Raw genomic sequence first — 24,432 nt, forward strand, 5'->3', positions numbered from 1 at the left:
CGGGAGAGGTGGGATGGGAGAAAACGTTCCGCTTCCCTCACCATCTCCTTTGCCTCCTTCTTGACCTTGGGGAGGTTGGGGTCACTAGGTCTGGAGACAGGAGGAGACGCTTGGAGGTGGGGGTCCTGGCTGCGTGACTCCCATGGGTGGTACCTGCCCCCTCCCACTTGCTCATTCTCCTCCCAGAGCAGCAGATGCCCAAGGCCACCTCCAGAGAGGACGCAGGACAACAGGAGGGCAGCGCATCCACAGAGGCTTCCCAGGCTATTATGAGGTAATTTTATTTCTTTCCATTTCAGGTAAAAATAGTAAATACAAGATAATTTTAATAAAGGTAAAAATACATCATTTGGATTTTGTCGTTGTTCTCTGAACAGTGCTACCTACAGTACAATTTTTGATTTAGGATTTTTAAACCTTTTTTTTATATAAACAAATAGAGCGATTTTGCTATTAGGCTATCTGTGTTCTCATCTGGCACTTAAGAATAGATCACAGGTCACCTCCCAGTTCCTTTGGATGTATGTGGGTGGCGGGGAGGGAGTGAGCAGGGCTGCATGGGATGAGGCATGATGGCCTCACGAGCCATGAGCCATCCAGGATGGCTTCCTGGATGCAGACAGCGCTGCGGTCCGTGTGCAGTGGGAGGGCATGAGTGTGCATCCGAGATGGCCTTTTCCTGCACTGGCCACAGGGACATATGTCACTGTGACTGGCCTGAAGGTGTCACATGCATGGGGGGGGCACTTCCTCCCCTCCTCCTGTGGTCTAGTTTCTCACCCAACAGCCTAGATTCACAACAGTTCTGGGTCCAGGCAGGCCACTGGGCTGCGGATGTCAGCAAGGCTGATCAGGACAGAGCCAGTTGGTCCCCTTAGAGTCCTAGAGGAGTGGCCCAGGGCCCTCCCAACCAGGGCTGGTGGCCAGGGCTTCCCGCCTGGCCTTGGAATGCTGGTAGAAGTCACAGGTGCCGATGCAGGCTGTTAAATGTCTTTGCCCTTGTTCGCCCTCAGGTGGTCTTTGTTTAAGTTCTTTCCAAACTTCTCGCTGAGCTGTTGGATGAGGTCTGCCAGCTCGCCGGTGGCTTGAGATTTCTCTTCAAGAAGCTCATAGCGCAGGCTGGAGATATCTTGCTTGATTTCCTTCAGTTCGCCTGCAAGGACAGATGAGATTTTGGTGAGATGAGCCTGCTGAAGGGGCTCAGCCCATAGGCATTTGGGGCGTGCATCCTTCCCACAGAACGTCAGGCTACTGGTCCAGCCCACCAAGGGTGGAGGTGAGGGGACGGGAGCTCTGTTTTGACCTAAATCCCACTCAGCTTCTACCGACAAAGGACCATTCATTCATCTGCTTAAGACCCCTCTCCCATTCCTGGTCACGCTCTCCCTTAGGGGTTTGGGGTAGATGGAGAATCAAGATCAGGTTGTGACCTGCTAACACCGATTTATCACGGTTGTTAGAATGCTGGTTTTGGAGCCATTAGAAGCAGATTTCAAGACTCTAGGCAACACCCTTGTTAACTGAAACATTTTTTTCTCATTATGCTCCATGTTTTGTTCTGTCGTCTCAGGGAGGAGAAACTCCCAAGTGTCTGAGGGGATCAGCTCAGCACAGTGGCTGCGGCTGTGGAGCCAGGCCTCCTCACAGGGGCAGAGTCTGTCCGCACCACGCAAGCAGCATCCCTCACCGGTGCACCACGGTAGGCCTGCCTTCTCCTCTTTCTCTAGCAAGGGACCACAGGTAGGGTCTTCCGCTTCTTTCCACAGCGAACCGTGTGGTTAGAAATCCACATGGGCCTGGGCTGTGGGAATCTTCTTATTAAGCACAAAGGGAGTCGAAAGGTTCTCTCCTGGTTTGAGAGATACTGGACTTGGCTCAAGTGTCACATTAGCCATGCGTGTTTTTTAAGTATGCCTTATACACAGAAGATGCAGGGGTCTTAAAGGTACAGTTTGGCCAGTTTTGACAAAGGCATACATCCCCTATTTTCTTTCCATGGGGGCTTCTTTGGGCCCCAGTTTCATGGTGTGATTCTAGTGGCGTGAACCTGGGCAGCCCCACCTTCTATGATCAGGTACCTTCCTGTCAATCACGTTACACGCTGTGGGGAGCTGGCTGCCATGACACCCGGCAGTTTTGTATCTGAGACCCAACAGTAGGGGTGGGTAGGTGGGCTGCTGCTCGGCTCCTAGACAGTGTCAGCCCCCGGGGCCATTCGGTCATTGCTGACCTTGAGGCCGCACTGTGGATGTCCCAGGATGAAGCAGAGGGTCACTCAATGACTAGGCTCCTTCCGGAGGCCCCTGGGGCCCTGGCAAGGGAGAGACTTCATGACTTCACTCTTGTGGGAGGCTCTTTCTAGGTGGCAAATACTTGTCCCAGGTGTCTCATGAAGATTAATTACCTGGTGTATGGTAATTTGCTTTTCGTTTAAGAGTAACTGCTTAAAATAGACTGGAAGATAACCCACACGGGGAAAATAATGTAGTTTGCAAACTTCAGTGCGCATCAGGATGACCTGGCATCCTTATCACGATGCAGACCCCCAGGCCACGCCGATGCATTAGGTCTCGGTGGGCTCTAGATCCGCATTTTTATCAAGTGCTTCTGAGGTGGGGGATTCTTTGAGAAACTGCTGGTTGGTAGCTTCTTAGAGCCAGGAAGTGAGACAGGACAGAGCTAGCTAGAACCGGGGCTGCCGCAGAATCTGAAAGAGGTGTACAGTCTGCTGCTGTCTGTATGTGTGCTCAGGGGATGAAGAATTCGGGGCCATCCTGAGCTCCAGGGACATGAGGCCGACTCACGGCAGCCGTGACTGCACAAGGCAGAAGAGCTGTTGTGAGCGGGGCTCCACGCCCTGTTGCTGGTGCTGAGGTGGAGGCGCTACACGCCAAGACTGGGGGGCGGCTTTAAGGTCAGAGCTAAGGGCAGCCCCAGCTGATGGTCAGCCAGGGGACAGAGACCCCAGTCCTACAACTCCGTGGACCTGAATTCTGCCACCAGCCCAACGAGCCTCCCCAGGGCCTCCAGGCAGGGACGTAGCCCCACCGCCAACACCTTGACTTTAGCCTGGTGAGACCACGTCTGGCTTCCGCCCTGCAGCAGATGGATCCAATCGCTTACCTTCATTGACTTCGTCATTTTCTCTATCCACCTGGGCCTTCAGGACATATCTTTTTATGAGCCGTTTCATGATTTTCTGAAATGTGAACATAAGGAAGGGATCAAACCAGCCCAGCTTCTGTGCTGTAGGTGTGAGTGCCTTCCCTCCTGCAGGGCGCCTGTCAGCACGGGGGTCCTCCCTTGTCTGATGCCTCACTTTCGAGGGGTGCCCTGCCTAGTGGGGAAGGTTCCAGTATCTCTGGATGCAATACCACCTGAGCCCGGGTTGTGAAAACAGGGTACTCTCAGTGGCAGAAGGCCCAGCCACGGAGAGAGACAGAATCACCTGAGATCCACGGGCACTGCTTGAGGGTCCTTAGGCCTGCCTGTACCCTGGCCTCTGTGACCTTAGCCCATCATGCCCTCTTCTCGGGGCCTGAGCTCCGAAACACTTTCTTGTATTTCAACAACTGATGCGATCACGGGGCAGTAAGGAAACCTTAGCAGGCCAGTGCCGGTGGAGCCGCCTCCGTCAAGCTGCTGGGCAGGAGGGGAGGTTCGCTTAGCCCACAGTCAGGACCAGGCACGGAGGACCAGTCCACTGTACTTTGGAAAATTCCTACCAGAGGCAGAGACAGATACAGCCTTGGGAGGGTTGGCCAAGATACCGCTTCCCTGAAGTCTCACCACATGCCCAACACTGTCACACTGTCAGTCACGCTGGAGGTCCCACTTATTATGCAGATTCTATGAGCCAAGGAGGCAGGAACACACAGTTAAGAGCCACCAAGAATAGAGCCAAGTGTAAGAAAGACCGCAGGCGGTGAACTTTGGATTTTGCCAGCTGGTCGGTCCAGGGTTCCTGCGATATCGCAGGATTTAAAAATGTTCTGGTGGCCGAGCCTTCCGAATCTGTTAGGAGCCAAGCAGCACCGTGAAGGGGGGGCTTCCCTGCTCCTCGGCGTCCCTTCTGGTGACCGACTGGCCTGCTCACTCTGAGGACCGAGGGGACAGAGGTGGCATTTGCTAGGTTGAAGGGCCCCGAATTCTGTCCCCAGCTTTACTGTGTGAGGTCAAGCAGGTGGCTAAGTTCTCTCTGACTACCTGGGCTCAGGAAAAGCTTCTTGCAAGTAGAAGAGAAGTGAGCTGCCGGGATGCAGAGAGCTGGAGGATGGATCTCATCATTATCACCAACTGGTGGTCCCCTCAGGGCCTTTAATGGTGACAGCCTTGCCAAGGAGGCGTCTCCAGCCCTGTGATTCCATGATTCAGTGTCCCGGGACACTGAGCTCTGAGCCAGCTCATGTGGGCCACTTCTGCCCCTCCTCAGCCCCTGCTGGTGGTCCGCTTGGCTCTGTGGTTTGTGTCGTGCTCTAATTTCAGCTGAACAGTTCATTAGTGAGTTGCCTTCATGCTGCTGCTTCTCTGAGAGGCCTGGGTCTTGTCCTGTTGGTGGTTAAACTGCAACGCTAGATTTCTCACCGATGGTCTCGTAGTCAATAAGGCAGGTCACCTGAGTTTTAAGAATCTGTGCCTTTTGTGGGACTCGATGCTCTTTTCACTTTGAATTGGAAGAACAAAACAAAATCAACTTTGTCCTGAACCAGTTCTCATGGGGGAAAAACCCCAACAAACCAGATACCCAAGTATCTGACATTCTTACTGAATAAGAAATTTGGAAGTATTCTACTGCAAACTTTCAGGCCGACATAAGACAAAGGGATCTAGTTAAAGTTTGTTGCCTTTTTAAAGGAAAACGTCAAGAATTAGAGGTCCTTCCATTTCTGGATCCATCAATTAAACAGACTGTATATTTACGACATAAAATTATATACCAGAGAATGGAAGTGGAGAGCTCCCTTTTCTGTGATGGAGCCGAGCAGAATCCTTTCATAGCTACGGCAGCAGCTGTCATCCTCCTGGCTTCACGCACACATTGTGTTTTAGTGCAACATGATTAAACTGATGACTTTAAAAGATTTCATAGTATGTGTTTATTATTAAGACAAATTTGTTGAGTACTTCCTGCAGCCCAGGAGTTGTGTTATCCTCCTTGACAAAATGACCTCATGGAATCCTCCCAGAAACCAGGTGAGATGGGGGTTGTCGTCTCCATTTACAGATGAAGTCCCTGAGGCTCAGAGAGCGAGGTGACTTCTCCAGGGTCACACAGCCAGAAAGTGGCAGATCTGGGATTTAACCAAAATGGAAACCAAAGCTGGGGCTTCGTCCAAGCTTCAGAAAAAGGTTAAGTGCACGATGGTTTTGGAGATGAGATGCAGGAAACTGGCTCCTGTTGGTCACAGGGGCTTGGACTACTTCTGGGTACCAGTCTGTCCTTTACAAAGCACAAGGTCTTTTATGTAAGAAGAAGCCTCAGCTAGATTTCAGAGGATGGATTGCTAGCCCGCAGAAGAGGATCACTGGTATGTCATTGTCCTAAATGCCTGAGGCTTGCTCTTGAACCCTGGCATGCTTGATCTGAGCTGTGGTTTCTGCAGATCTGCAGCTCCAAGGGGAGAGCAGCAAGGGTTTGCTTTCAAGCCTCTCACCACAGATTAGGATTTTAGAGGTTTAATGTGGAAGCAGAATCGCGTGAGCACAGCAGACATGCAGGGACCCTCTAACCTTCCTCCGCACCCCAGGAGTGACATGTACCTTAAGCGAGAACAGTGTGACCACCTGTTGGTTGCTTAGAGACTTCATGCTCTGATGATGACCTAGCCTCCCCTCTGGCATATGCATGTTAGACCACTTGGGATCTGTGGGAGCAAGATGCCAGTCTCGTCCCCAGCAAGTCTGAAATGGTTAGAAAGTGACCAAAGTTCTCTTAACATGGATGCTACAGAGGATCTCTGTTTGCAGAAAAGATGGACATCAAAAGCCTCCCCTACTTCACTATGTGGAGGAAGAGCATGGTCCTTTGTGATAAGTTTGCGACCCTTCCTGGCCATCTTCCACAGAGTTTTCACTTCATGGAGATAATAAACTTTTCCCAAATTAACACGCCCTCGTCAGTGCCAACTTGGCCCACTTTGCCCTGAGGCATTTAGCAAGTACTGGAGATGAGAATAATCAGTGATCTTACTCAGGAAAAATAACTAATACTGAGGTACCCGATGGGTAAGAATGGTTGTGACACCGAGACCCACATCCAGGGAGGGAGGCACACAGTTGCTCTGCCCAGACTCCAAGAGCCAGGTGGCCTCTGGCTGCTGCTGGTGAGGAGGGAATGGAAGGGACCGCTCTGTGCAGCCAGGGCAGCTGAAGACAGAGACAAGGAAGAGAATACACATGCTGAACATGGCAAACAAAGTAGCATCCCGAGGAAGGCAATGCTGCCACCTAGGAACAGAGAAATTGAGGAACATTTGGAAGAGAATGGACAAAAGGGATCACAGGACAAGTCATCTGTTAAACTGGGGTTTATCAGACCCCAGAATGGAAGAAATCAGCACTGGCAAGCTGTCTATCCTGTTGGCTTTAATCTCTACAGAAAAGGGCATCTAGAAGGCAAAAAAGAGGACTCCCCACTGGGCTTTGGGGAAGGGATTGCATCATAAAAGTTGGGGCTCTTTTCAGTGGTAGACTGTGCCTAGATCCTACGATGCGTTTGTGATGCAGCTCGTCTGCTTTGCCCATGAATGAAATGTATCCTCAGAGACTGAGTATATGAAGTCTGTACACACCCCAACAGGTGGACATGCCAGATGTCTTGGAACAGGTCAAGGGTAGCTTTGATAGGAAGCACACTTTGGCCATTTTGCTGGTATCATGGTTTTGTTCCATTGTTTGGTCTCATGTCCACAGAGCCCAGATTGGAAAAAAAAAATTACAAAAGCAAGGAAGCAATTTTGTGAAAAATGACAATTCAGACCCCTGGAAGCCTAAGAAAAGCAAAGCACAGAGAGCCTCTGGAGTTTGCAGGAACTGCCTCCCCTTGTAACAGAGAGCCCTAAAAAGTTGAAGGAATGACAAGCTTAAAATAAACACCCAACCTGCTAAGGGTGAGCAGTCAAGCAGATGCACTAGAGACACAAAGGAAACAAGCTTAACAACTACACACATATCAACGGCGGGGCTTTTATCTTATCGGGATTGCTGCACTATCGAGGTCTCAGAACCTCGATAGTGAGAGGCTGACAGCATACGGGCTCTGAGAGTTGAAGGCTGTGGGTGCAGCCTGGATGGTAAGAAAGAGGGCGTGAACTGGGTTCCTCACATTCTTGGCACTTTTGGAAGTTGCTTTGAGAGGAAAGCAGTACAGAGTGGAAGGCCACCAGTGGGCCCAAGAAATCGGTTGAGCCATTTTTAGATCCCTGCCCAAATCCTTCGTTCTGTACCGGTTGCTGCCCCGTGATAGCAAAAGCACCCTCCGTTCCTAGCTTCCTCCCCCCAGGCTCAGATAGAGCTCCTCCCAGGGCCTGTCAGACACAGACAGGGCAGGTTCTGACACTGTGAAGAGGAGTAAGGGGCCAGTGCCCTGGCAGCGTGATGGGGTGCAAGAGGGGTGCCCTTCTGAGTCAGACAGATCTCACTTCAACCATCCGTGTGACCTTTGCCACGAAGCCTGAATTCCCTCATCTGTTCAGTGGGGGTTACAGACCCTGCCTCTCTCACATGCCCTAGTGTCTACTCTGATCCAGCTGCCTGTCTGTGTCAACTCAACGTTTACTCCTATTTGAGCAGATGATAGCTCAGGAAGATGCCCAGACTTGACCTTGAAGGACTGAGCAAGGTGCCAATGTACAAATGCAAGATGCTTTCTGCTCCATCCACTGTCCTCTCAGCCCTCTCCCTCTGACGCCCACTGGCCCAGTTTTTCTGTCTTCTTTCTGGTGATAACGATTTGAATAAGTCGCCCGAGGCTTTTCTTGCTGGATTCACAAAATACAGGGTGAGCCTGCTTTCCCAGGCCATCAGTAGCCTGAAGCTGCAAACCGGCTAATCTGTGTAATCATAGCAGGAAGCTCTCCAGGAGACTGAAGGCTGCAGGGACTCAGCCAGTGATGATGAAAGACAGAAATGGGATTGCTCAAGACTGCTGTGGAACAGGGCCTCGTTCATAAGGGATTCATCCTGGGTATAGACACTCACCACATCAGCTGCCTTCCTTGATATCAGCTGCTGATTCTGCTCAAAACCCAGGAGAGATCTGGCCCTAATCCATTAGGGTTTTCTTTTCTCTTCTTTTCTTTTTTTTAAATAATTTATTTTATTTATTTTATTTTTGGCTACATTGGGTCTTCATTGCGGCACGTGGGCTTTCTCTAGTTGCGGCGTGCAGGCTTCTCATTGCGGTGGCTTCTCTTGTTGGGGAGCACGGGCTCTAGGCGCGTGGGCTTCCGTAGTTGTGGCACATGGGCTCAGTAGTTGTGGCTCGCGGGCTCTAGAGCACAGGCTCAGTAGTTGTGGTGCACGGGCTTAGTTGCTCCGCGGCGTGTGGGAACTTCCCCGGGCCAGGGCTCAAACCTGTGTCCCCTGCATTGGCAGGCGGATTCTTAACCACTGCGCCACCAGGGAAGCCCCTGCTAGGGTTTTCTATCTTTTCTGTGGCACAGATAATCTCTACTTCTCTCCGAGAAGCTAAGAAATAAAAATCCTTCCCCTGACCAAAGGATTTGGTCCTGTAAAATAAATCAAAGCAGATCAAACTGGTCAGGTCCAATTTTGTGCACAATTAAAGACAAGACTTGCCCTTTGCCAATTTTTAGCCCATGTCATCTGTTAAAACTATAAGTACTATGAGGGATGAGCTGTTTCTTAATTGTACACTTAACTCCTCCTAACTGCACAGCTGGCTTCTGAAATATGGATGGAGATTCAATTAGTGACCTGTGTCTGGAAGATGCTAAGTCTGTAATGGCTCCCTCGGCGATAGTGGCACCAGGGTCATATCACCTTGGCCTGAAGGAGCACTCAGGACAGCTTCAGATTTACATCTGATAGGAGATGGTCAACATGGGTAAAACTGCTGGTCATTGGGAGTGGGCAAGCAAGAAAAGAATGGTCTGCACTTTTATAATCAATAACCTAGTAATAACCATTTATCACTGGCTGATGCAAACGGATACAGAGATTTTGCATTAATTTCCAAAAGCAAAGCAAGATCTGTACGCACATAAGTTCTCCTAATTTTTATAACAACAGACTTTGCCTGTGGGCAGTCTAAGGTCAGGTGCTTACCGGAAACATCAATATCCACCTGGTTGCTTAAGACAGATCCCTGGGAGCCATCCTGCGTGCCTGCCTCTCCCTACCCGGTGCCCGCTGGTTTGCATCATGTCCCTTTGGCGATGCATCCCAAACGTATATTTATTTATAAATATATAAATATATATTGAGTCAGTCAGTATATTGAGTCAGTCAGTCTTTCTCCCTCACCCTTCTCACACTCCAAGTCGCCATTCCTTGTACCTGGGTGACTGTCACATCCTCCTCACTGGTCTCCCTGCTTCCACTCTCGTCCTCACTGGTCTCTTCTCATTATAGCAGTTAGGTAGTCTTCTTAAAGCATAAATACAATTTTATCATCTTCTCCCTCCCCCAAGTTAAACTCCTCCCACTGCCTTCCTGGGTACATCAGAGTGAAATCCACCTCCTGACCTTGCTCCAGGCCCCTGATTTGGACTCTGACCTCATTGCCCTCCCCTCTCCCCTACTCAGAGCTCTAGCCGCTGTGGACCCACCAAGCTTCTCCCCTCTAGCTTTTGCTCCTGCTCTTCCTCTGCCTGGAAGGCCCCACGTGGCTGCCTCCTTCTCATCTCTGAGGTTTTAGCTAACTGTCCTCTCCTTGAAGATACATCCTCTGACAGCCATATCTAAGCAGGGGCTCCCTATTTTTCTCCATTTTAACATCTGATTGTTTTCTTCTTGGCACTTTTATCAATTTGAAGTTACATATTTATTTGTGCGTTTACTTGCTCATTGTATCTCTCCCTCTATGGACTGGAAGTGCCAGTAAGATAGGAACCATGTCTGTATCCCCAGGAAGCAGCATGGTGCCTGGCATACAGTAGGCACTCAATAAATATTTGTTGAATGAAGGAAGGAATGAAGCTGTGTTCTGGGGGGAGTGACACAGCCATGTGACTTAATTGGTGTCTGAACGGAGTCCGCTTCTGCCCATACCTGGGAAAGGGGTGGTTACCTGATATCTGGTGGGCTTGCTGTAAGTGTTATTTGCTGTCAGGTTTTCAGAATTCCTCATGCCAGCCTGGTAGCGAGTCTTCTGGGAAAAAAAAATAGAAAATACATAATATATAATACATAATCCATGATACACGATTGTACATACATACATGCTAGGACTCGAACAGGACCTGCATACGGGGCTGTCTCTAAAATGAGGACCCTCAGGAGGTCACTATATCCACTGCTGCTTGGCTTTCTAGAACGTGTTCCTGGGGCCTCTAGTTCTGTAGGATGTCAGTGGGTTACAAATTACTGTTTGGTCAGCTTTGTTTGGAAAGCACTCAGTTAAAGTGATGTGGGTGTCCTTCCTCCAAGACTCCCCAGAGATTTTAATATGCTAATAATTGAGAATCTCCAGGAGCAGGAGATAATGGGCAGGGAACCTTTCTTCCCAGTCATCATGATCCAGATACTTTCTGGGAAGAGCTAATCTGCTTCCCAGTCCACTAAGGAGTCCCTCAGTGGGGTTCCGGCTCGGCCCGCAGGAGGAGGGGCACTACGGCCTGCCGGCTGCCCCTGCTGGGGCTGCAGCTTTGCTGACGCGCTGGCTGATTCTGGAAAGCACGGGGTCCCTCCGGGCTCCTGACTTCCTTTGTATCAGGGGCACCATCTGAATCAAACACACAGCTCCCCCTCCCCCTCCTGCTGCCTCTCTAGCCCCGTAAGTCCCACGCTACCTACCCTGAATTTAGAATTCAGCATGCCCATTTCAAGGTCATTTTCACAGCTTTTGGCCTTAGATTTGCAGAGTTTTATGAGGCACATCTTGATTCTCATTATGAGATAATAAAATGATTTAGGACTTGGCACTAGATTAAAAGGAGCAGGTAGAGTTCTTCCTTCATCAAAATAAGACAGCCAGAGCTTTGCTCGGGCAAACTTCCACTCCACATCTGCATCCTCCTGTGAGGCAAGGAAAATAACAGCACACCATCAGAGGCAGTGCTATCCGACAGCACATAACGTCAGCCGCAAAGGAGACCCACACAAGGGCATTTAAATGTTCTCAGAGCCACATTATAAAAAGTAAAATGAAACAAGTGAAATTAATATCAGTGATGTTTTTTTATTTAATCTGATAGATCCAAAATGTTATCATTTCAACATGTAATCATTATAAAAATTATTTATGAGATAGCTCAGATGTCCTTGGCATACCAAGCCCTCGAGATTGGCATGTATTCTACCCTCATAGCACATCTCAATTTGGACTGGCCACATTTCGAGTGCCCAGTACGTGTGGCTCGTGGCTACCATGTCAGACACCATCATGTGTTTCCTATTAGAAAGTGTATTTCTCATGGGTCAGAGTGCTGTCAAACGACGTTACGAGGTCTAGTGTATGTCATTCAAGGGGGGCCACATTTCGAGTGCTCAGTACGTGTGGCTCGTGGCTACCATGTCAGACACCATCATGTGTTTCCTATTAGAAAGTGTATTTCTCATGGGTCAGAGTGCTGTCAAACGACGTTACGAGGTCTAGTGTATGTCATTCAAGGGGAGCAAACCTGATGAGCTGGCAGCAGGTCGTCTGGCCATGCCCTCTTCCCTGGTGGTGGTGGTGGTAGATTAAAAGCCCAGATCTGTTACTTCTGAGTTGCGGGCAATGCCAGAAACGCTGAGTGGGCCCCCCTGAGAGGTAGCAGGTGTGTGTTTTCTGTAGGGAGGCGCCTTGGGCCCCTGTCCCAGGAGGGTAGTCTGAGGCCAGGAAAGAGGCGTGGGGTTTGGAATCAGCTAGACCCCTACTAGCTGTGTGATGTAGGCAGTGGTCTTGGGCTCGCTCCTCTGCTCATGGTGATAGCCTGCTTCCCGCAGCCCTGAGGTCGGCACTGAATATGTGTGCTGTGGGCAGTGGGCTTTTCTCCACACGGGCCTGAGCTACACTTCAAGGGGTTGTGAGCCCAGCAGGGGCCCACATGAGGCTGCTGGGATGTGCCAGGAGAGTATAAGGTCATTACCAGCAGGCTTGTTTTTACTGAGACCCCCTCAGCACCTGGCCTGCTCTATGGGGACATGCTATACAGGTCGTTTAGACTGGAAGCTTTGTGAGGACAGGGGTCGTTCCTAGTCTCGGCTGTACAGCAGAGAGGTGTGGGAGGGACTGCCGACCTGAGAGGAAGGGTGATGCACTGGAGAGAGCACAGGCTCCGAAGCCTGGCTGGGTTCAAACCCTGACTCTGTTCCTTACTAGCTGTGTAACCATGGCAGGTGACTTAGCTGCTCTGAGCCTCAGTTTCCTCACCTGTAAAATGAGGATAATAAAACCTACCTCATAGGCTCTTGTGGGAGTTAAAGAAGTTAATGCGGGAAAAACAACGTCAGATACTTAGTAAACCCTCAGTAAGTATTATTTGTATCTCCATAGCTTAATACATTGCCTGATGTTCAACCTTCAGTCACTCAGCAAACCTCCTACTATGTGCCCACCTAGCGCTCACCTACTGTGTGCCTGGCCTGTGCGAGGTAGGTACTGGGGATGGCAATCCTGCCCTCCTGGGACATGCAGCCTGGCCAATGACACGAGTATGTTAACTCATCAGCTCTTTGTATCTAGAGCTGGGCTAAGAGCTGGGGGAGGCGCTGGGTGCTGGGGGTCCTGCCCCTGGGGGTCAGGGAAGGCTGCCCTGAGGGCTAGCATTTGAGCTGAGATCCAAGGGGTGAGTAGTTCTCAACCAGGTCAAGTGCGGGTGGGCTGGGGTGGAGAAGAGTAGCAGTTAATTAGTGGAGAGGCAGTGAGAAATGTAAACAACTCTTCCTAGGCAGTAAAGAGCAGGAGACAAAGAGGTTCAGAGCTGGAAAGTGAAATGGAGGGAGGATTGTTTGTAGTTACTTTTTTTTTTTTTAAATATCAAGAGATGGGACTTCCCTGGTGGCACAGTGGTCAAGAATCCACCTGCCAACGCAGGGGACACTGGTTTGAGCCCTGGCCCGGGAAGATCCCACATGCCGTGGAGCAACTAAGCCCATGTGCCACAACTACTGAGCCTGTGCTCTAGGGCCCGTGAGCCACAACTACTGAGCCCCCATGCCATAACTACTGAAGCCCGTGTGCCTAGAGCTCGTGCTCTGCAACGAGAGAAGCCACAGCAATGAGAAGCCTGCGCACCGCAACAGAGTAGCCCCACCCCTGCTCGCCGCAACTAGAGAAAGCCCGTACACGGCAACGAAGACCCAATGCAGCCATAAATAAATAAATAAATTTATTAAAAAAAAAAGATCAAGAGATGCATTTAAATGCTGACAGGCAGGATTAGCTAGAGAGGGGGAGAGGGTGAGGATGTAGGTGGGGAGGGCTAATGTGCATTGGCTGATCCCGAGGAGGAGAGAGGGTAGGGGGCCAGGGTACATGGCTGGGGCTGCTCAGGGGAGAAGGCCTGTCTGCCTACAGGAGGACAATGGCGGGGGGTGGGGGAGGGGGGGCGTGGCAGGCACAGAGGCAGGCAGGTCCATGGATTCGGATGTAGGTGCTCAAGATCTGTTGAATAAATAAGTGTTCTCCTGTAAGAACTTACAAATACATACTTCATTAAGGTTCATCATGACCATGAACACTAGGCACGTCCCGGCAGCCGACCTTAGGGTCCTTGTACACGAATCGTAAGACGGTGGGGACGTTTGCTCTCCCCAGACAAGGAGAAGCCCAGCGCCCAGTGGGCTGCAGTGGGCTCTCTCTGTCACCTGTCACCGCCCTGTGGTGGATAACTTGATGTCATAAGCCGTGGGCTTGCTCACTCCTGCCCCAAACTAGTGGGCATCACTCATGCTAGTCACGTGACTTCCCATGTTATGTTCATTTGGACCAACGCACAATGTGCTCGATAGGATGGGGCAGAACATCTGGGGTGAGTGCTCCAGAAACCCATGTATTCCAGGGACCATCTGGTTTCTCTTCCATGTGGGGAAGCTGAGGCCCAGGAGGGCAGGGAGGGTTAGTTAGCAACAGCTCAGTAGTCACATAGGTGACCAAGTCTGTAAAACACTTAAATATATATATATATATATGTTGTTTGTCTGCTGACACAGTGCTGCGTTCTCCTGTAGGTGGCGGGGTGGCAGGGTGGTGAGGCTGAGGGCTAAGACAAAGGCTGCACGCTGGCTCACCTCTTCCTTTCTCCTCTTACCTCTTTTTCTTGCTCAGCCTACACTCTTGCAGCGCAGTGCTGAGTATACCACATTGTTTTATCCCTCCCTGCCTTGGCACATGCTGTTCCTACGGTTTAGAATACTCTTTTGGAGGGATTTTATGGACCAAAGCTTTCCCCTAAAATTCATATGTTGAAGCCCTGACCACAAGTATCTTAGAGTGTGATTATATTTGGAGAGAGGGCCTTTAAAGAGGTAATTAAAGTTAAACGAGGCTGTAAGGGTGGGGCCCTAATCCAATATGACTGGTGTCATCATAAGGACAGGAAGAGATACACAGAGGAGAGGCCCTGTGAGGACACAGCAAGAAGACAGTCATCGGCAAGCCAAGGAGAGAGGCTTGAGAAGAAACCAGTCCTGCCAGCACCTTGATCTTGGACTTCTAGGCTCCAGAACTGTGAGAAAATACCTTTTTGTTATTTAAGCCACCCAGTCTGTGCTATTTTGTTGTGGGAGCCCTAGCAAACAAATACATGGAAGTCTTAATTTTTTTCTATACACAGATAATTGTTTCTTATAAAAGACTTAAGTACAGAGGTATACCAAGCAAACGCGAAAGTCCTTTCAAATCTCCTTTCTTGTTTCACTCCCCTCCCCAGAGGATACCCTATTTCTACCTTTGCTTTCTGTGTCTGCACGTTTGTATTATTACGTACATGAGACTTGCCTATGGATATTTTTCTACAGCTTGCATTTTTTCACTTAACAATATCATAGAGATTTGCTCTGTCAGCACAGAAAGGTCTTTCTCAATGTTTATAAACAGTATTTTAAAGTCTGTGCTATATCAGTTTATTTAAATATTCCTATATTGATGGGCTATTTCCAAGTTTTTCTTGTAATGAACATCTATGTAAAATCATATGTCTGCACGGATTTGCTGAGTCAAAGGGTCAGTGCATTTTATTTTGTTTTAATGTTGCATTTATTTATTTGACTTTTAATAGGTAGAACAATGACATGATTTCTAAGCATCAGAGCGTATAAAGAGAAAGCCTGTAAACCCACCATGACCTCTAACCCCTACCTCTCAACAGGCGCCCCTTGCTGTGCCCTTCTTGTGCACCCTTCCAGGTTAGTTTTCTTTTTCAAATGATTATATGATCAAAAAGGAATACGTGTTCCTTTTTCTTCCTCTCTACATAGAGTACAATATATACATTGTTCTGCAACTTGCCATTTCTCTACTTACCATTATAATTGGAGGTCTTTCCACATCAGAATATAGAGAAAGTCCTCATCCTTTTTAAAAGCTGCACAGTTTCCCACTGTTCAGATCCATCATAATCTATTTAACTAGATTCCTAGTAATGCTCATGTAGTTTGTTTTTCATTTCTTGCTGTTCCAAACAAGGCTGTAATCAATAGTTCACGGTTTGTGCATTTTAGATTTTGGTAAATTGCCTCCTGATATACTGTCTTGACTCCTTTGTCTGTCTAGCAAAACAAGGCTTTGAACGGCCTTCAAGTATCACCTCTGCAAGCCTCGGCGCCCCCATCGTCATGCACTCTCTCTATTCTGCACCGCCTACACCTTCTAGGACTTCTCTGGGTGCACTGGCCCCACTGCACTGTAATTTGTTGATTGATGTATCTGTTTTCTCTCACTGGACTGAGTGAGAATCTCTTCAAGGGCAGAGATCATGTCTTGGTTATCTCTGTATCGCCAGTGCCTAGCACGGGCTTGGCTTTATTAAGTAGGTACTTAATAAATAACTCGGGAGAGGCAGAAGTGAATGTAGGGTGGAAGAAACAGTCATTCCCATTTGCCATGGGTCACCTGGCATGCTGTCCTGAGGGGACACATGTAAAAGAGGAAAGATTCGTGACCCTGTTTCTTTCTGCCCTCATTGGGCCATTGCATGCATGGTGCCTGCCGTGTGTCATGGCAGGTTAACTGGAAGTGCTTCTTGGAGCGATCCAAGGAAAATGTCTGTTGTTTGCTGTTCTGGCTTCACATTTAATAACACATGAGCTTCTGACATCATTACCCCATTGCTGAAAACAGTGATGCAAATTAAACCGAGGGAGAGAGAGCATTTTCAATTAACTGGTCTTACCTCAATTTCCTGATACGAGTTGTTGATCATGGCTATTAGCATGTTGAGCAGCACGACCACCATGGTGACATTATAAACACCGTAGAGAACATAGCCAATGTTCTCGATGAATTTGTGGTCATATTTCAGCACCACCGAGATCACTTCAGACAAGCCAAAGATGGACCAAAATAAGGTTTTGAAGCTTTCTTCAACCCTGCAAGGAAACAGACAGTCCTCTCAGGAGGTTTGCATCTGCTGACACTTCTCACAGGAGAGTTGCCACTACCCAGACATCCGTGGTTACCCTGGAGTAGGGCTGGGGCTGCTAGCTGGTATCTGTACTCTGAAGTCATGAGATATTCAGGTTTCTAAGAAGACTTTGAAAGAACATGGTAAAGGGTAGACTCTTTCTTTTCCATTCAACCCTTTTATTGGGACCCTTGGCTGCAGCATCAGTTTTTATCTTGTTGCAATTACTTAAACATTTAAAATTAACCACCAGGGCAAATGTTTGTCCTTGTAGGTTATTAGCTTCAGAAAGCACACTCTTCCTTCAGTAGTCTCTTGAGTGTCTCTTCTCAGACTACCCAGCCCCACAGGAGAGGGAAGAGGATGGTGTTCGCTAATGGAGCCAGCATCATTGGCGACTGGGGCTTGCTGGGCATTTGACACAGGACAGCGCGCTTAAGCCCCGTGACCACCTCTGTGGTGGGCTGGCTTATTCCCTCCATTTGACAGCTGGAAGTACTGACGCTCAGAGCCTTCCATGCCTTTCCCAGGAGCACTCAGCTGGCAGGTGGGTGCAAATCCAGGCATGTCAGAGGTTTTCAAAAGCAGGTCCTTCTAACCACTATGCTTTACCACCATCCTGGCTCTGGGTAGTGAGGCCAGCCACATATATCGGGTGCTCTAAACTGGGGATGAATTTTCAGGAATGAGAGTGATGAGTCTGATGTGTCCATGTTGATCAAATTCACCAGGTAACTGCCCAAACCTCACCCTGCAGCTCACTCAAGGTAGACACTGCATGTACTGTAAGGGCTGCCCAGGGAAGAGCTGGCTTTTAGGACACTGCTCTTTGACACTTGAGATTATCAAGTCACCAAATACACTGGTTTTAAGAGTAAGGCCCAAGCACGTCTCACAGTCTATACTTTGTGGCTCTGACCCTATATCAGGTTTGTGACACAGAATTCAATTAGAAAGCTGGATTTTGGTTGGGTGGTTTAGAACATGCCTGTGTGTGATAATATCTGAATGGTTAAGTGCAGGTCTTTTAGTTTGCATCCAGAGTTTGGGTCCTATTATGAGAAAGCACTTTCTTTTTTCTCTTTAACATTTCAGATTTTTAGCACTTACCACAAATGGCCAGGATTAGCTAGATCTCGGGAAAAAAAATCAGCGTTTTTTAAGGATTGGTATTTATTTGACAAGATGTACAAAAATACTAGTACTTGTCACTTTGGCTAAAAGTCCAACACTGACTTGCATGAATTTTCAGCTCTCCTGTGTGTGTGAGAGTATGTGTGTGTGTATGTGTGTGTGAGTGTGTGCGTGTACGTGTGTGTGTGTGTGTGTCTAGCCAGCTGTTTGCTCATTCCCTGTGCATCTCAGAGTCTGAAAACTGAACACTGAACTGAGTTTTTGTTGTCATTATTTGTTTTTGTTTTCTTTTAAATCTGTGAGTTTGGACTATTTAATTTATCTTAGTTTTAGTAAGAAGGAATTTAGTTAGGGGTTTAGCAATAAAGACTGGGTATCGAGCTATTATTTTAGAGCTCCAGATCCTGATGCTATTCTGAGAAAGGGGCAAAACTGTTTCCTCACTTGAGATGCAGCGTCCATTTTGTGTGAAAAAGATGCCGTTCAGCGTGTGGGCATGATTCACTGCAGGTATTGCCTTCCATTAAGAAGCAATCTTTCATTTATCACCCTAGTGGAAGGGGACAGTGGCAGAGAGAATCTAAAACCACTGAATGAGCCCCAAATCAAAACTGAAAGGAGATGGCAAGACATGATTTCTCTGACACTTGGTCCCTTCCTAGCAGGGTCAGGTGAAAACCAGAGGACACGCTGTCCAAGGGAGGGGCTGGGCAAACAGGTACTGGTGCAGGATAATGTACTTACCAGGAACAACTTAAGAAGTGGATAATACATCCAACTGAGGGACATTTGACAGAAATTCATTTTCCCTTTCTTAACTTGGAGAACCCCACAAACCTTTGGCTGACATAAATGAAGCAAGCAATTCTAAGCAGTTCTAGAACACATCCAGGGAAAACCTTCTGCATTTTGATGAGGGAAGATGGCCTAGATTCGGCATGCGTTTTGTTCTCATTTGCTTCTTGCTGTGAATTTTGTTACTAAGCTCTGATTTATCCCTGGTGCCTTCCCTTAGGCATTCTGTGTTAATAATCTGGAGGGGACAGAGCCAGCCCACTAAGCAGTATGTGTTCCAGTAAAAGAAGAATATTTACCGATCCCTAAACCTATGCCTTTGCCCCTCCTCTAACACCCCACCTCCACCCCCAAGGCTTGGAATGCTCATCTGTTCAGTTTGTTGTCTGGGTGTCAGACAGTCTTCACACCTGTTTCATTTCTATTCTATAGCTTCAGGATTCACCTCTGGACTAGTATTTGGTCATGACCTCCAAGAGAGTCTAATTACAAGTGGCCCAGACTCACTGGGATTGCCTGAGTGGAAGTAACCCCCCTCCAAAGCAATAATCCTCTGCATCAGGCTGGGCAGGAAGGGATCTTAGCCAAACTATGCCTTTTTAACAAACTCTTCTATGTTCTTTAGGGAGTGTCTATAGCCCTTGCTTCCTCTTATCATGGGGCAAAATGAGTTGCAGTAACAAAGACTTCCTTTAAGGAAAAGCTGGGTTCATTGTCTTGGATCATCCATAACGGCTAGATTCACTTTTGGGGTCTCTTGGGACTTTCATTTGTACTCACGCCCCGTGACATGAACTTTCAGTGGACTAACTGAATAGACTATTTTTGCTGTTGTTGTTTCTCAGAGGGGATATTATGGGCTGAGTTTATGTCCAGTTAGCTGGGCTAAGTGGTAAGCAATACACTATTTTATCCATAGCTCAAACCACCTAACTAAATAAATTCTAAATGGAATTGAAGCATTTAATGTTTAAAAACTACATAGTCAAAGCCAGAGTAAAATATTAGTAGTTATATAATCTTGGCCTGGGAGACGTTTCAAAACTACAGAGGGAAAGTTTGAAAGATATGCTCACGTAAAACTTTACTTGTAGATATTGAAAACATATTAAGTAAACATATAAGGCAAAAGACTGAGGAAAGGATTTGTATTTGCAACACATATGACAATGGATGATGTCTTTCTTACATAAAGAGCTCTTATAAATCAATATGAAATGATAGACATCCTTGTTGAAAAATAAAAGGAGGACAAAATCTTTCAGGAAAACTTGATGCTTTTTGTGGTGACAAGAGCTCCACAAGTAACTTGATAGGTCAGGTTTGTGGTGTCTTCTGGTTTAATATGTAGTGGGAAATAAGTGAAACGTGTCCTCACTGCATTGTGTTACGTTGACCTTGGAAACCTATAATAATATATGCTTAGAGAGAAGGCTGGCCTTGGAGAGGAGTGAGTAGTACATTCCTCATCCCAAGAGCTTGGGCACTGGAGCGAGCCCCAATGTCTTGTGAAGTAATGATGCTCTCTGAGTCATGTACCAGCCATCGCCCATAATTTTCAGGAGCTATGGGATACAGGGCATGGTGCAGAAGACCAGTCACTGAAGAGGTCTGGGACTGTCTTTCAAGAAGAAAGTATCTTGCAGTTGACGTAGATGATATTCACCATGAAGCCACTTGTCTCACAAAAAGTCCCCATTGTCAGATAGCTGGTCTCTAGGCTAAATTTGAGGTTCTTTACTGATAGGGATGCTGGCTGCTCGTTCCATATCCTCCTCCCACCCACTCTGGCTCTCTACCAAGTTTGCCACAGATTCCTCCAATTGCATCAGTCACAGGAATCTTCACAGAGATAGCCGGAGGAGTAAGAAAGCAAAGGTGCATACCTGGTTCAAATCCCAGCCCCATCATGTACCGGCTGTGTGAGCTTGGGCATCTTACAAAACCTGCTTGAGCCTCAGTCTGCTTATCTATGAAAGGGCTAATAGTACCTTATTATTAAGTTGCTGTGAAGATTAAATGGAGCAACCCATTTAAAGTGTATAGTAAGAGTCCAATAAATGGTACCTGTTATTTTTATTCATGTGTTTATTTGCCAAACATTCACTGAACTCCAGCTATGTGCCAGGCACCATACAGAGCAGGATGCAGGGGGCACAGAACTTGTTTATCTCTGTGGAGGTCCCCGTCTACAGCAAGCCCACGGGTGTGAGCCAGTGCTATAAGGCTGTGGGCAAGGATGCTCTGGTCGCCTTGCCCTACCCAGGAACACATACAACCCCATCAACCTTCGGGTGCCTCCACACAGGGCTGAATGGAGTTAACAATTCAGCTGCATAGTGACTTTTCTGAACAAGGCCCGTTTTCCTTCCTATCTGCAAGGATCATCACCAACCCTTGATTTCATGCAAATCCTCTTTCTGATTTCTCCAGCCTGTGCTGTCTTTGATTGTTTGACTTCTGGCTTGCAGTGGAAGGGGCTGAGGTTTCATCAATAGGCCACCCTAGCCTAAGAACTGCTCCTAATGAAGTCAAAGGGGAAAAGTGCCTGAGAGTGACGTTGAATAGATCGTGATTCACCCTCCTCTTACCCGGTGGGGGTGTGTGTGTGTGTGTGGGAAGGTTGGGGCTGACTTATCATGCAGACGGCAGGAGCGAGGTAATCCGTTCTCTACCAGGTCTGTCTCGCCTGGATAACAGCACTTTAATAACGGGTTGTCTGAAGAGGCAGTTGTGTATGGGCCTCAGAGAACAAACGGATTAACAAGACGAGGGTTTGGGGCAATTGTTATGGAAATTGCTGCTGCTTCGGGGTGCCATGAGGCCCTCCCCTCAGTGTCATGGAACTCTGCCCCCCACCCCAAACAGTTCAGTTCAGGGTTACCTACCCAAATCTGCAAGTAGCAGCCTCAAATTAAGTAGGAGGAATCAGCTCCTGAAAGGCTGTCTTCTCAAGTTCGAAGACAATAGCTGGCCTTGAGCTAGAGTTCTGCTGAAGCAGAAGCAATGCTCACTTGCCATCCCAGTGGGGACTGCTAGAAGGTGTTTGGAATCTAGAAAGACCTCCGCACCAGGGCTGTGCTTCTCTAATGCCCAGACCTGGAGACTGAGAGCAGTTGGACCAGCCTTGAGGGCAGTCAGGGCAAGAGTGTCCAATGCCTGAGGAAGTCTGGACCTCACCCCCACCATGGTCCTCTGAATCACCTCTTGGTTTATCCTGGGCCCTAAATGAGGCGTGATTTAGACGGTCCAGAAGTAGAAGAGTCTGGCCCCAGAATCAGGGCCGAGGAACTGGGATGCACAAAGCCCGGATTTATTCATACTGAGGGTCCAACTCTCCCCCTGATAGCCCGGTTGCTCCTTGAGGGCAGAGTTATGTTTTCTTCCTCCTTGAAACCCCAAACCTAGTGCAGAACCTGGCACACTGAAGGTGCTAACTAAATTCATTGTTCTTTGAATGAATGAGTCCCCGTTGCATATTCTGATTCCCTGTTCCTGATCCCAGTGTTGAGGTGAGGCTGTTGTAAAGCGGAGTACAGGTTCTGGGTTTAACTGTGAGCTTTTTGCTAAATAACTTTGTCTCGCTGTGCCTCTTTTTTTCTAGCTGCGGAATGGGAAAACAATAATCTCTACTTCACAGGGTTGTTGTAAATAAGTTAACAGAATGTTTGTGAGGGGTGCATAGAACACTGCCTGGCACAGGGCCTGAAAGACTCTTATACCCTACAATCAATTCTCAGAATAATCCTTTAAAAATATGAATCAGATCCTGCCTCTCTCATTTAGCAGCTTTCCACAGGCTAACAGTCAAACCTAGTCACCCAGCCAAGGCTCCCCTGACCTCACTCTGGCTCTCCCCTCACTCGGGGTGCTGTGCCCCGACTTTAAACTTAATTGTCACATGGTCAGGTCAACCTTCTCCGACCATGTCTGAAGGAGGTCCGTTTCTCATTATTCTTTTGCATGACACTTTTATTTCCTTCCTAGCTGTCAGCACTTAACCTAAGATGTTGTTATTTGTCTATTTGTTTATCATCATCATCATTGTTATTATTTTGCCTCTTTTCCCATTCGCAGAGCATTGTGACCTCCACAAGGTCACGACTGGCTCACGTCTCTGCCATCAGTGCCCAGAACAATGTGTGGCTCACAGTGGGGGCTCAGGAAACATCTTTTGTCAATGAATGGTTGAAGCTGGGAAACTGAGGCATGGGGTGATGTGGTCTTAGCTTGCCTCAGACCCACTTAACAGATGTTTTTCTGCTAATATTCTAGAGCGAACCCTGGACAGTCCAGTTTCCTGTCCCTGTCACTTTGAAGAATGACAGTTTAAACCTTATTCCCATCCTAGAATTGAATTTTAGTGAATAAAGGGTCAGAATTTCCCCGTTGAAGATGCTACACTCAGTCTTAGAATAAGATAGAGGACTTGAGTCCCTTGAGGATAAGATAGAGGGGAGTGCCTGCAAATATGCTGTGAAGGCCTCATCCAAAAGGGCACATTTTCTATGGACCATCAGGTCTTTTTGCTCAAAACTTTGTGGGCTTTCAGCCCGTTCCGGAAGCGCAAAGCTACCAGGCTTTTAAAATTCATGTCATGAATAAACATGAGGAGAGGGTATAAATAAACATTATATGATAGTAGAATGTCTGCTGTAATAGGTACAATCATTCTAAAGTAGCTCAGGGAAAGATCTATATTTTTATCACTTATTGGGGAATTATGTGAAGATAAGAAATTACATTAGACCCAAACTATCTTTTTGACACCTAAAGGTCATTTCCAGATGCCCAGCCTGTATGAGCCTGACCTGGGCCACAGCATTGACCACTGCCATCTCCTCCATCAAGTCTCAGACCTCTCTGTGCTAGTGTCTCCACATGAAAATGGGCATAAAGAGTTCTCTCATTCCCCCCAATGCCTAACTTGAATTCATAAGATGAAAGGTGAGATTATAACTTTCAAATATGATGAAGTATGATGATAATGCTTCTGTATCAGGGATGCCCATATTTCAACACGGGCCCAGGATCCTGGGAAAATCTCTCCTCGTTAAAGCCCAGGAGGCTGACTGCATTCCACATTCGCACCTGCACACACATTCAGCATGCAGAGGCCACGGTCCCATGATGCTGTGCTGATTTCTCTTAACTGGCCATTGGTTATGATGAGTTTTATGAGGGCAGACAGTATAATCCAGCCTTGGCTGCCCTAGTGGGACCTCCTCTGCAGGTGAATCCTTGTTGGGGCTGTGGCCCTTTGCTATCAGAAGGCCCCTCTGGCTCATCACTCCCTTCTGGGTGTTTCTGGGTCCGTATGGCTCGCCTGACCATCTCCCTTTTCTCCCTTCCTTGGGCCAGGGAAGTCTCAGGCTCTTTTGTTTGTAAAACACAACATGGCATTTTTAGCTTAAGGGCCCCATTCACCCCTTCAGCAAGTCTCTGCTTGTCCCTTGGTGCTGAGGATGGGCCCTCTTTAAGGCCCCACTGCTCCTGCAGTCCTTTAGGATATGGACCACTTCAGCCATGCTTTTGGGAGGTAGATCTGAGTGTTTGACTTCAGCTCTGCTGGGTGTGGGTCCTGGGGAAGGTCAAAGCCCCTATATCTTTCCTGAATCACCAGGACCTTGCCCTCTTACCCATCATGCTCTCCTTGATTCCCTCCCCACATCCTTTTAGGGCCTTACCGATGTCAAAACCTGGAGAACGTCCTCCTTCTCCCCCCCTCCCCAGCCCCAGCCACGTGCAGGCAGTCACCGTGGTTCATCCACTC

General features: G+C 48.0%; 1 long non-coding RNA gene across 2 annotated transcripts in view; it reads left to right on the forward strand.

Annotated features, from left to right (window-relative positions):
* The window catches only part of LOC117311610 (uncharacterized), a 32,709-nt gene extending 17,603 nt beyond the window's left edge, over positions 1–15,106 (forward strand). The window contains exons 2-5 of one of the 2 annotated variants that reach the window (XR_004525891.2): positions 187–274; positions 1,014–1,176; positions 1,571–1,699; positions 14,701–15,106. This is a non-coding gene — a long non-coding RNA (uncharacterized lncRNA). Of the gene's footprint in view, positions 1–186; positions 275–1,013; positions 1,177–1,570; positions 1,700–12,661; positions 13,540–14,700 lie in introns of those variants that run through there. The other variant, XR_004525888.2, reaches the window with a different exon arrangement.
* The last annotated feature ends 9,326 nt before the right edge of the window (positions 15,107–24,432 follow it).

This window comes from Tursiops truncatus, chromosome 3, assembly GCF_011762595.2.
Source record: "Tursiops truncatus isolate mTurTru1 chromosome 3, mTurTru1.mat.Y, whole genome shotgun sequence".
NCBI lineage: Eukaryota > Metazoa > Chordata > Mammalia > Artiodactyla > Delphinidae > Tursiops > Tursiops truncatus.